The sequence below is a fragment of the Peromyscus eremicus genome, chromosome 1 (assembly GCF_949786415.1).
Source record: "Peromyscus eremicus chromosome 1, PerEre_H2_v1, whole genome shotgun sequence".
Taxonomy (NCBI): domain Eukaryota; kingdom Metazoa; phylum Chordata; class Mammalia; order Rodentia; family Cricetidae; genus Peromyscus; species Peromyscus eremicus.
The window spans coordinates 25,717,401-25,730,345 of record NC_081416.1 but is presented as its reverse complement, the minus strand read 5'-3'; the positions used below and the strand labels follow the sequence as shown (position 1 = coordinate 25,730,345).

The 12,945-nt window shown below is 44.9% G+C and overlaps 1 long non-coding RNA gene across 1 annotated transcript; it reads right to left on the bottom strand.

Moving 5' to 3' along the window:
• Window positions 1-5,076: 5,076 nt before the first annotated feature.
• LOC131896466 (uncharacterized) lies at window positions 5,077-7,593 on the bottom strand. The gene is made up of 4 exons (XR_009375451.1): window positions 7,401-7,593; window positions 6,593-6,917; window positions 5,761-5,864; window positions 5,077-5,307 (listed from the first exon to the last, which is right to left on the bottom strand). It is a non-coding gene; the product is annotated as an uncharacterized LOC131896466 (long non-coding RNA).
• Between the last annotated feature and the right edge of the window lie 5,352 nt (window positions 7,594-12,945).

Below are 12,945 nucleotides of genomic sequence, written 5' to 3'. Positions count from 1 at the left end.
TTGACCCCCACCACCACATGAGACAGCCCTCAAATCCTGGCATTCTGGAAGTGGAGGCAGACTTGAGTCTGGACTAATGTTCACACACAGGCTGTGAACAGGTTCCTTTGCCATCTCAGATGTCACAGGTGTGATGAGATGAAGAGGGTTTGCCAGCCTTGAGCTAGTCCGCAGTAAAGCTCTAGGGTTCTCTATAGCCACAGCCCAGCTCACAGCCTGACAGTCCATCCTAGTACCCTCTGCAGTACCCAGAGAGAAAAGCTACCCACCGAGAGCTCAGCCCAGTCCTGCTCAAATGCAGACTTTTTAGAGTTCCTGCGAACGCGATTATCTACAAGACAGCCCAAGACAATCAACCCAAGAGAGGGGAAACTACGAGAGCAGAGTCAAAGTGCAACTCTACCAGTATGTGCGGAACAGTAGTGAAGACCACGAGATACCAAGATTCCCCTGCACAGTCAGTCACTCTGTGCCTCAGTTTTCTCTCCTTTAAAAGGGAACATATTACTGCCTACCTTAGAATGTTAAGTATAAGAAGACCTGCTGCATAACAGAAGGAAATGTGTGCTAAATGTTCACCTTTGTGTCACTGTTCTCTTTCTAATTCTGGAGGTTGGGCAGTTATTCCACTGACATCACCATGTGGGCACACGCAGAGGTCAAAGGCACTGATGGGCTGCTGTGGGTGTTCTCTGCAAGGGTCTCCTCTCATTCAGAACCTCAGAGATGGAACTTATTGAAGCCTCAGGCCGTGAGGTTTCCTAATGCCTCAGAAATGAATCCAGGTGAGCAACCTGGGACCCAAGCCATGTCTACTTGGGCTGCTTAGGGCCAGAAAGCTCCGAATTTAAGTGAGAGCCGGTAAGGAAATAGACAGATGCCAACTTTGTTTCCCACCAGAAACTGCAGGACCCAAGCCAGCTCATCTCAGGAGGGTCTGTCAAGTGCTCCCAGAACTAAAAGGGGATAGCTTTGTTTGAACCACGTCTTATGCCATGAGCTAGACTCTACCCGGGCGCAATTTGTTTAGGCTCACCTAACACCAGCTGCACTCAATGTGAAAGACACATCGGCTGAGTGTCCTTCATGGCTTTCACCTTTGTGGGGGTCCCTGCAGAAGAGAATGAGTGTCCAACCTCCTGGGTCTGTGGATAAGGATGCTAAAATCTTCTACCCTCAGGATAGTGGTAGGCTAAAGGCCTACAGTGATTTTTGAGCTCTCAGAAGGATTCTTGTAGTAGCTGAGCTACAAGGGCAGCTTGACCCAGGACAAGTGTCCATTCTAGAAGCCTCCACTGCCTCAGGTGAGTAGTCTGTTCATAAGGCAGCTCTTTCCTTCAGGCAAAGAAATCAAACTGATTTGGGATCTGTTCATTCTCCCTTCCTCCTATTCAGATTCCCCTGGGACCATAGGTACTAAGGATAATGCCCAGCTGGCCCCAACCCATTTGCTCCCCAGGGCCAGAAAGAAGGTAAGACCTCCAAACCTGGGCTTGGTGCTCGGTTCACAGGGCTTCCCAAAGGGGGATATTTGGCTACCCTTGAGACATACAATGACTGGAAAAGAAAGGAAGCAGGCCACCAACATCATGGACTGTGTTGCTATGGCTTGAACCCCAGATTTATGTTGAAGCTTTAATCCCAAAGTAATATTTGGAGATGAAGCCTTTGGGAAGTCATTGGGGTTAGAGGATGTCATGAAGATAGGTACCCCATGATGAAAGTAGTGTTCTCACAGGAAAGACCACCAGAATACTCACTTTCTCCCTCTATGTGAGAACTATCGGGCAAGAAGACCCCCCCCATCAGCTACCCTTAGGCAAACAACATTCAACTCTCAATTAACACAGTCCCAGTGTCTCCCAGAAACTATGCCAGATGCTGGGGTCCAGCTATCAATAAAACCAATTCATCTGTCCTCACCCAGCTTCCCACACAGCAGGGATTATAAACACCACAGTAGAGACTCCAGATATGCTGAATGGACATTACATAAGAGCCCTGTCTATGAGGAAAAGAAAGGTTTCTCCTACTTCCCCACTCAGCCCCCTTAGGAAGAGAATCTGAACAGGAACCAGGCTTCAGCACTCTCTAGCCCCATTCTCCTGAGTAGTGAGTAACACAAGCTTCTTTCGGAAGCGCTCAGGAACTCTTCACGATGGTGACTCTGTGGTGGTGGTTTGCTCCAAATGTCCTCAAAGCTGCTCAATAATTCACTTCAGGGCTGGAGCGATAGCAAAGTTGGTAAATCACTTGCTTTGGAAGTACAAGGACCCTAGTTCAATCCCCAGAACCTGTGTGAAAAAGCTAGATGGATGTATTCTTATAACCCTCCCACTAGACAGGCAAAGACAGGATCCCTGGGGCTCCCTGGCCAGGCAGGCAGCCTAGACTTCATGATGTGTTCCAAGACAGTGAAAAACACTGTCTCAAAAAAAAAATAGTATTGTCTGCATACACATACATAGACACATGGACCTGCTCACACAAATATGTACACAAAAATAACCAATCCATTTCAGTTTTATAGTCCATGAGTACCTACATCCTTGAACTTTACTTACTACTTCATTCTGCTTTGCCATTGTTGGCTTAAATACATGTCTTCCCTGAACTCATTTGCCTCAATTGTCTTTTCACACAGGAGCATCCCCTCTCTGGTGTCTCCTTTCCCATAAACCACTTCGTTCCCCAGGACTGCTTCCAGCCTCATTAGACCATTTGGAGGATATCTTGGCCCAAATCTGCCCACATCCTCCCTCTATCCAAGAGCAAACCTTCCCCATCTGCCACTACAGGCCCAAGAAGGCCACGGTCCCAGCGCTTGCCCCTTCCTGCAGGGTGGACCCTCCTCGTCGACGCTTTCCTGTCCCTATACTTCATCAGTTTCCAAAGCTCTTCCACAGATGTTTTTCTCACTTGATACATTCTTGAGCGGTAGGCAGGCAGATTCTAGCATCCCTGTGTTACAGGAAACAGAGCTCCAGTTTAACTAATGCAATATATCAATTGCAGTGTCATAAATAAGGGAATTGAACTCTGGCTCCTGAGTTACACTAGTCCCATCAACCCCTATCCAAAGCTAGTCACTCCATCTCCTACTAGCTGCCTCGTGGCAAAAGCTACCTCTTCCTCTTGAATTCAGAGTAAAAACCACATCCCCCACAGTCTATGTGACTCACACCTGCGTGGTTGACCTTCTTCTTCCCCAAGTTCCTCGATCCCCAGTGGTGAATCACTTCTGCCCTGCTGCTACCGCACAGACTGGTAACTGCTCAACCTAACTCCAAGTTGCTGCCAAGCACTCAGCCATGCCCATGATAGCATTCCATGTTTGACAAATTATTAAAGAGGGAAAACAACTTCTTGTCCTCAGTCTGGTCCTTTTCTGACTCACTGTTTTACATTGCCCTGTGATTCATGCACTCTACACTCTTTGTTATTGCTGTCCCTGCTGCTGTTAATGCAACACTAGGTTCCCAGAGCTGGCTTCAAACTCCTGGGCTCAAGCAATCCCCCACCTTAGCTTCCCTGAGGAGCTAGGACTACATTTGCATGCCTCTAAACCCCACTAAGATAACCTTTAAGACCCAATGTTAGGGCCAATGAGATGGGTTAGCATATAAAATCGCTGGCCATCAAGCCTGATGGAGTCCAATCCCTGGACAACAACTCTCTTAAGTCCTCCTCTGATCTCCACAAACATAGTGTGGCCCATGTACACCCACACATCCACACAAAATAAATAGATGATAGATAGATAGATAGATAGATAGATAGATAGATAGATAGATAGATGTAATGTTAAACAGTTAAAACCAATTGGGCAGGGTAGTCCATGCCTTTAATCACAGCACTCTGTGGGTTCAAGGCCAGCCTGGTCTACACAGCAAGTCCTAAACCAGCCAGGGCAACATAGTGAAACCACGCCTCAAAAAAAAAAAAAAAATTTAAGGGTCTAGAGAGATGGCTCAGAGGGTAAGAGCACTGACTACTCTTCCAGAGGACTCGAGTTCAATTCACTGCACCCACATGATGGCCCACAACTGTATGTAACTCCAGTTCCAGGGAATCCAACACCATCACACAGACATACATTCAGGCAAAACACCAATGCACGTGAAATAAAAATAAATAAAATTTTAAATGTTTACAGCCTGATTTGGGGGTCAAATTTCTTATAAACAATCCCAGCCCTTCCAATTCAGAGGTGCCTGCTTCTTACTGTTGTTTTCAAAGGGTACTTTGTGTATACACAAAATACAGTCTCCCATTGTCCGAGAGTGTGATCTCATCTATTATGACAGAGCTAAACAGACCCAGAAGCATTCAACCCAGAAGAGACTGAGTGTGTGAGAAGAATGGGGTAGGAAAGCCTGCTAAGAGAAAAGTGGCTGGGCCACCCTTTAAAACTGAGCAGAGGGGCTGGAGAGACAGTTCAGCAATTAAGAGTACTGGCTACTCTTCCAGAGGACCTTGGTTTAGTTTCCAGCATCCTCATGGTGGTTCACAGCTGTCTGTTACTCCAGTTCCAAGGGGTCCTATGGCCTCTCTTGGCCTCCAGAGGCACCAGGCATACACATTGTACACAGACATACAAGCAGCCAAAACACCCACGTACATACAATAGAATAAACTGAGAGGGACCAACCCAGAGGGGGAAATGGGGAAGACACGCTATGCTCAAAACGTGGTGCACATGAATACACAGTGTGAGAAGCCGACAGACTGTAAGAAGTTCAGCAGGGCAGGAGGGAGGGTTGGGATGGGACAGCACTAGGAGATGAGCTTACAGAAGAGCCTGGGCCAGACAGGGAAGGACCTGAGTGGCAAGCAGAGGTGATGGCCGTGTACCCAAGGAGACAGCCGTCCTTGAAGAATTCTCACGATCAGATTTGTGGGAACATTCTAGATGCATAAGGAGGCCTTTTGACACTGAAGGCAGCAAAACCAGGTTTTAGGATTAAAAACACAATAATGTAGAATCTGTCTGAAATCCAGCACTGTTTTCATCCACTCGTTAGGAACCAATGGCTTTATTTCCTTAAAAGGAAAAAATTCTGCAGTAGCAAAGCATGCATTCACCAGTGTTCACTAGAGAAAAATGTAGTCTCTGTCCAATGGCCAAAGACCTACAAGTTTGTGTAGGGAACCAGTCTTAAAGTGTTGGAAAAGTTGGGAGGCCGAACACACTGGATACTAAGAGAATCTGGGGAGTCAACACAGTGACAAGCTGCTAGCTACAACCACCTTAATAAAAGCCAGAAGCCAGGGCATCAGCAGAGGACTGGAATCGCAAGACACCACCTATAGCAGAGAAATGAGAGACAAAATGTCAGCCTCCTTCCCAGACACCCCAGGGGTGAAATGTGACTAGAGGCCACGTGATGCCAAAGGAGCTTGGGAAACAGGTCTGTGGCAGTCCCCCTGATATCTGGAGTGGAGGAAATAGGTGTAGGGTCTCACAGCACACAAGAAAATGCATGGCACAGTATCCCAGCAATGAGCTAGAATGGTGCCTGAGAAAGAGGTCATTCTTTCTCTGCCCGAGGGAAAGAACCTGGTACCTCGGTCCCTCTAACTGTTCAGGTTTATTGTCTTTAAACTCTAGTCTTCCCAAGAGCAGTTCCACCATACCAGGCCAGACCCACATGCATCAGCATCTTAATCTGTGTTTACACTTTGGGCAGTGGAATGGGCATTTCATCATCTCTGCCCACGGAGGCTGATCCAGACAAATCAGCTTTAAACTCTGTGCACCTTTCAAAACCTCTGGACTTCGTGCCGCATCCAGACTTCGGACCTTTGCCCAGCCCCATGATCTGCGTGCACTTCCCCATTCCAGCAACTCTTTCTTCACAAAACTGATAGAACAAGAAACAAAAGTCTCACCGTGGTAAATGTACTCTGCTAGCTGATGCTGTGACTAAAATGCACATGTTTTTTTGTCGCTTGTTTGTTTTGTTTTGTTTTTGAGACAGCGTTTCCCTGTGTAGTTTTGGTACCTGTCCTGGATCTCACTCTGTAGACCAGGCTGACCTCGAACTCACAGAGATCCACCTGGCTCTGCCTCCCGAGTGCTGGGATTAAAGGCGTGTGCCACCACTGCCTGGCCTAAAACGCACATGTAACAAACATTAAGAGGAATAAGGCGAGGAGGCACAATGTTGCGAGCTAAATCCTCATCTGACACAGGACATTGTCAGGTTCCATGGGAAAAAATCAATCAAGATGGAGTTGCATGAGCCTATTAGAGACTTGAAGAAACCACCAGAACTGGAAACAGGGATGACTGAGGAACTGAGATTGCTGCCTTTGGGCAGTGGGGTACAGGAGAGGAGGGGAGAATTCTTCTGCATTCTCTGGTGTTCTTTAAGCCACCAGGGATTTATATACTCAGATCTTGTCTTTGGCATTCTCTACCTGGAATGAGCTTTGCTCAGACACTCACTGGCTCATTCCTTCATTCCTACAGATCTTTCCCAAACGTCACCTCTACTGGGACTTCCCTAGGCCGCCTACTTAAAACAGCGACTTCCCAATCTTTTTTTCTCCATCTCCACCCATACCACTTCACACTGTTAATACTTACATTCTTTTCTTATTCATGTTACTTCTTTTCTGCCTGGCCAATTACAGTATAATCTTCATGAAAGCTGGAGCTTTGTCTTATTCACCAGTCATTTTCTAGAATCTGGACCATGATGGACACAGTTGACAGACTCCATGAACATATCACATGTGTTACCAGGTGAGGAATGCTTTGATGACAGACAAATGTCTTTGAAAAATTCACTTCTTTCCTTGGGTTGTTATTTTGTTGTTTCGTGCTGAGTTAGTTCTTGTAGTCTTAGCTATGCCTGAAGTTTTCCAAGTGGGTTATTTTGTGTACTCCTTCAGAGTCCCTTGGATTCTACCTGGAAGAGTGCGAGGCTCACCAAGTTGAAGGAACTGATGCCATTGGACAAAAGGAACCAAGTCTACCCAGGAGGATACTCCCAACCCCTAAGGATAAGGTTTCTCATAGTGATACCACAAAAAAGAACCTTCCAAAGGCAGTCAGTCAAACTCCATTGGGGAATGACATCACAAGTGTTGGGATTTGCCTGAAATTTTCAAGTGTTGAGTCTAAAACACTGAAGGATTGTGGGTTAGACAGTATTGCTCCCTATTAGGCAAAGATGGCCTTTTCAAAGAACTTACATTGTAGTCAGGGTGCCCTCCTTCAATCTCTTTTACAAAAACAGGTGATTCCTTGTGAGGGAGTCTAAAGGCATTTAACAGCACCAAAACCAGCCTCTCCTTCACCTTCAGTTCTGCTTGAGTGAATCCCCACTCAGACTGAATAAGTAACTCGAGCCAGGTGGGTAAGACTAGAGTGCAGAGGAGGGTACACCCACCTGGGCTCCAGGCTGGGATGGCTGCTTTTATGTTCAGCTTGAGCGGCCACAGGGCTCCCCTTTTATCTGCCTTATCATGGTAAACATACTTTAGAATCTTTCAGCTTGCTGATCTCAAATTTGTGGATTAATGATTCCTCATCTGGTCTGCGAACTCTCTCCCTCAAGAAGTACTGCCCACTCCCTCCCCTTACTGGATTGTACTTTTTATGGTGAGCATGGATGCCAGGGTGACTATGGGAACATCATACGCCCTATGTCACAGAAGAGCCACTGCAGAGAGTTTGGCATTAGCTGAGTAGTTACTTGTTTTAATGTTATCTCTTAGTATGAGCACTTGGGAATTATGTGGGTAAATATGAAGCTGAACTCCACTCACAAGGGTATAGTAGACTGAAGATGGTTGGATGTATAATGAAGATTTATACAGTATGAACTTTAGGCTTTGCATTTTCTGTTTGAACTACTCAGATTGGCCATTATATCACAAGAATAGCTAGACAGGTGAATTTATTGGGGGAACTTAGAGGAGCACAGGCCACTCACAGATAGCTGTACCATTGAGAAGTCTTCTGGGCAACTTCTGGGTAATACACCACGCAGAAGTCCAAATTCCAGTTAGCACTTTACCTCCTATACATTCTAGCATCCTGCAAACCATGCTAACAGTCTCATTACTATTGTTACCACAAACCTACCTAGTGGTGTATCATTCTGCTTATTTCATTGTCATGACTATGGCTTAGGGTCTTCTGCAGGTCACCACAGCCTCTCTGTCATGCCCAAAGGAGCAGATAATGTAGAGTGAAAAGGGTCAGGGTGGCTTGACCCAAGAACCAGGGCTTGAAATGCCAACAATCCCTGAGCTTGCCCCAAAGTCAGGCTGCAGAATCCCACCAATCCCTGAGCACAGAATCCCATCAATCCCTGAGCTTGCCCCAGAGTCAGGCTGCAGAATCCCACCAAGCCCTGAGCACAGAATCCCACCAATCCCTAAGCTTGCCCCAGAATCAGACCACAAAAATCCACCAATCCCAAACTACCCTGGAAAGCTCCACCCTCCACCCTCCACGAAATCCTATATAAGCTCTGTACTCTGTTCAGTTTGCTGCTGCTTCTCATCCTAGAGGCAGCCATCCTCCTGGATTCTTCCTTCCCAGTAAATCTCTTGAGTGAGGTTTGTTGTACTGTGTGACATTTTTGCCTGAGCAGAACCCACCTGTAACAACCTTCAAGGGAGCCAGAATAGAACAAAACTGTGACACTTTTGCTGAGGAAGCTTTCCCCTAGCAGAACAGAGTTGTTACATCTGGGGGGGGGGGGGGCGCTGCCTGACACCCTAAGCAGAGCAGTAACACTTTCTCTGGGGAAACTTTCTCCTAGTGGAACAGAGTTGTTACACTCCACGGGACCTAAGCAGAACTGTAACACTTCTCTAAAGCACAGTGGAGCAGAGCTGTAACACTTTTGCTGGAGAAACCCTCTCCTGCCAGAGCAGATAACACTTGCATTGGGAACTCTTTCCCTGGAGCGGGGCTGTAAGCTGCTATGCTTACAGTGACTTTGTGGTCTTCCTTAGCTCCCGACTGCCAGGATACCTTCCATCTGAGCGGCAATGCTTACAAGATACACTATGACATGGGTGTGTTCCAATGAAAGGTTATTTACAAAATAGACCCAGCAATTAGATTTGGCTGTAGTTTGTACTGTACTTTAGTTTGCCAACATCTGAGATAAATAGTCAGTATATAATGTTCATTATATAATTCTTTTAGCATTTTTAAAGCAGAGTTGGAATTTATTAAGAGACTTTAACCAATCCTTTTAGCTTTTCTATATAGTTTTTTAAAGCCTTTGTAATGAAATATTCAAAATAATATGTATCATATAAATGTTTAAACATTAAACACTTATAAATTGCCAAGTGTTGTCGAGCATGTATATAATCTCAGCACTCAGGAGGATGGAGAATTTGAAGGCAATGTGATGAGCTACATAAAGACTTCAAAGCCAGTCTGGGTCAGGTTGTGAGACTACGTCTTAAAAAAAAGTTTATATATTCCCTTCAAGTTCATTTTTTGCTATATGTGTGCTCTTTGATATCAGCTTCCAGGTGATAAAAATTGTATATCAAATTATCTGACAAGCTCCTCAGATTGAGCATTCAAATTTCCCAAGAGAAGATGATTGATCCAAATGTGGTTAGTTCTTGGCAATGGTAGGATGAAATTTTTCTTTCCTGCTTTACCCAACCAAAAATATACAGTGACTTTCACTTCATTGTGACCTTTCTATTTCTGTCAAGAAAGGGGATGTGGATTTTTTAAGGATACTAATATACATAGCATATGTGCCCCCTTTTTAGGATTTTTTTTAAACACACATTTAAGTTAACATTATCTAAAGCTGACAGCTGTGACTTTTCAAATTATTTCCCTTTGAATAAATTCTATTACCTGATGCTTATTATAATTTGACATATTTTCACTTCCTTCACAATGTGGATTTTTAAACTACATCTTGCGGAAGTTGTGACAAATTACTTGAAATGTTAAAAGGGTTCTAAATCTGTATGATTTTAGGCTGTCACTGCTGCTGAACAGACCAAGACTATAACCAGACCACAAGACACATTTGGCCTTCTTGAATGAAAAGGGGTGGGAATCTTTCTGAAATCATAATCCTAACTAAGCATGAGGAGAAACCAGTAATGTGTTTGTCCCTCACAGACTCTCTCTTCAGTCCCATTAAGCCATCTAGCCCTGGGGCCAACTGTTCTCTATAGAAAACAAAATGTGGGAACAGAAAGAAAAATACCCTATGCTGTGAGACCATTATAGCCACCACAGTCACAAGGTGCTTCTGTGGTGACGGTGACATTCAGCACCCCTAAACGCTAAATGCTGCCCACATAGAACATCCCCACTGAACTACTGTCACCTGACTCTTAAAAGCACGTTAGTGTAAGACCACAGAAGCCTCCCTAGAGGACCTTGTTCTCTGCTTGGACTACAGTTGCCTCTAATCAGCAACCCAGTCTTGAGCTGGGGTATCAGTTTGGTGAAGAGTTAAACAAACAATGTAGCCTTCCCTCCTGCTTGGTGAGTCCCACATGCCTATTCTTCCATCTGTCTTGCTGCCACCACTTCCTGACAGGAAAGCTGGCTTGCAAATGTCGACTTTGAGGACAAACTGTGAATCAAGACATCAGGGATCTGTTCTTATTAATGCCATGAACAGCTACACATCTTGGTCAAGTTGCCTCATATTGCTGAGGTGAATTAGCAATGGCTCCGCAGATGTGTCCATGTCTGAGGCCCTGGAGCCTGGGACGACCCCCTTGTACAGTACCTCTTTTGAAGGTTATTAAGGAAGGATCTTTTTTTATTTCCCTGTGTAGCTTTGGCTGTGCAGAACTTGCTCTGTAGACCAGGCTGGCCTCAAACTCAGAGATCCACCTGTCTCTGCCTTCCAATTGCTGGGATTAAAGTCATGTGCCACAACCACCCGGCTTTAAGAAAAGATCTTGAAGTGAAGAAATGATCCTTATTTTCTAGGTGGGGTCTAAATGTCATCACCAATGTCCTTAAAACAGAGAGTGAGTGGACTCCACAAACACAGAGGAGGAGAAATGAAGGCATGTATAGTAGGCACCTAGACATTGCTTTGCCAAGGAGCATTGACCCTCACAAGGGAACCGAAATCAAGTGAAAGCCTGGCATCTGCTTCATTTCATGACTTTCTCCTTCACTTGGGAGTCAGACCTCTGCATAGGTATGTTAATCACACAAGCGGTGTCTGCACAGCCTGTCTCAGCCCGCTCAAGGCACGGAAACAAGTCATAAACAGCTGAACTTTACAGGGCAGACCAGTTTCCATCCCCAGACGAGAGTAATTATCCATACTGACAAGGCTGTGGCCCGGCACAGAAGTGATGATCTTGTAGGAAGCAGATTGATCCCTCCAAACTACCGCAGCTGTAGGACTTCGCCTGGCCACTCTGCAGAGCCTGAGCTGACACAATGATCAACCAGGACTGCTTAGTTATGCATACCTCTTACCTTATGCCTCAACTCTTTCTCTACTTAAACTTGAAGCTCATGCCAGTAACCCCGACAGACTTGGGGTCACTGGACTCCCTTATCTGTTCTTCCTTTTCATAACCGCCCCCATACTGAGGACTGAACCTAGGCCCTCACCCATGCGAAGCAAGGCCTCATTGCTCCTCTCTGTAATTGGCATGTTGGGATGGTGGCCAAGCCTAGCCTGTGGGCACTGCCACAGTTGAGACTTTTGCTCTACACTCCAGATAAAGATGAAGATAGAGATTGGAGTGATTCCGCCACAAGCTAAAGAATGCAATAGCCCCATGCTTGAAGAGGTGCCTCCAAAAAGAATTAGCTCTCCAGACACCCTGATTCTGGACTTCCGATCTCTACAACTGTGGGGAAATATATTGTCATTTTAAGCCACTTAATGTTTGGTTGTAATTTGTTAACAGCAGCCAAAGAGAAGCGAACAGGTCCATTAAGTTAAGTTTCTTCATCGGTTAAGCAGAGACGATGTATGCCTTGCTGGGTTGTTATGATAACAAATCCCATAAATGCAAGATGCTAACTCAGTGTCTGGCACAGCATATACACAGTAAACACCAACAGCTATTCTGTTAGTAATGCCATCATTGTTTTTGAACCCAGAGAGAGAAGTAGAGGTAGCTTACCCCACACTGCATTTTAAGGGTCAAATTAATAGTCAGTGGCATCAGCTTCCTCTGGAGGAGAAAATGCAATGTATAATTTATTTCAAAATGGTGCCTTTAATTAAGAAGCCATCTTCTTGACCTATTGTGCTGATGTTCCACATCTATCCTTGCCAATAATTAAATAAGCCACGTTATAGCTTTTCAAGTATTTAATTGTACATTGACTATAAATTATATGTTCAAAATGGGAAAATAAACATTTCCAGCTGTTTTGGTGGCCCCAAAGCTAATTTCTAGAAAATTAGTTCTAGAAAAACTACAGGGCTTTTAAGTATGCTGCAAGTGGTTTAGGCCAGCATCACCTCTTGCTTATTTAGAAGTTAGGTCGTCACCAGGGCAGTTAGAGAAGCAGGAGATTCATGTGATAAGATATGTTTGCTCCTTGAATCCAGAGGTGTAGTATGTTGGAGGAATAATCAAAATACAAAAATAGAGAAGGCAGAATCCCTTCTTTGGACAGACACTCAGGCCTGTGAAGGTGGTATAAGCAAATAGGTTTAAATTCAGATGATAATGGCGGATCTACCATCATGTTCCAGAAACTGTATGGCACTTTCTTGTTTAATCTTCATAGTGGGATTTTAGCAAAGTTAACTCGCCCAAGATAAAACAGTATAAGAACAAAAGTGTAAAAAGTTGAAAAGCCAGATGTGGTGGTACACAGCTGTAACTCTAGAGAGGCTGAGGGAGACAGATCACTACATCTGAGGACAACTTAGGCTACATGGTGAGTTTGAGATCAGAATGTGCTATATAGAACTTTGATAAATGTTTAGGATTGGC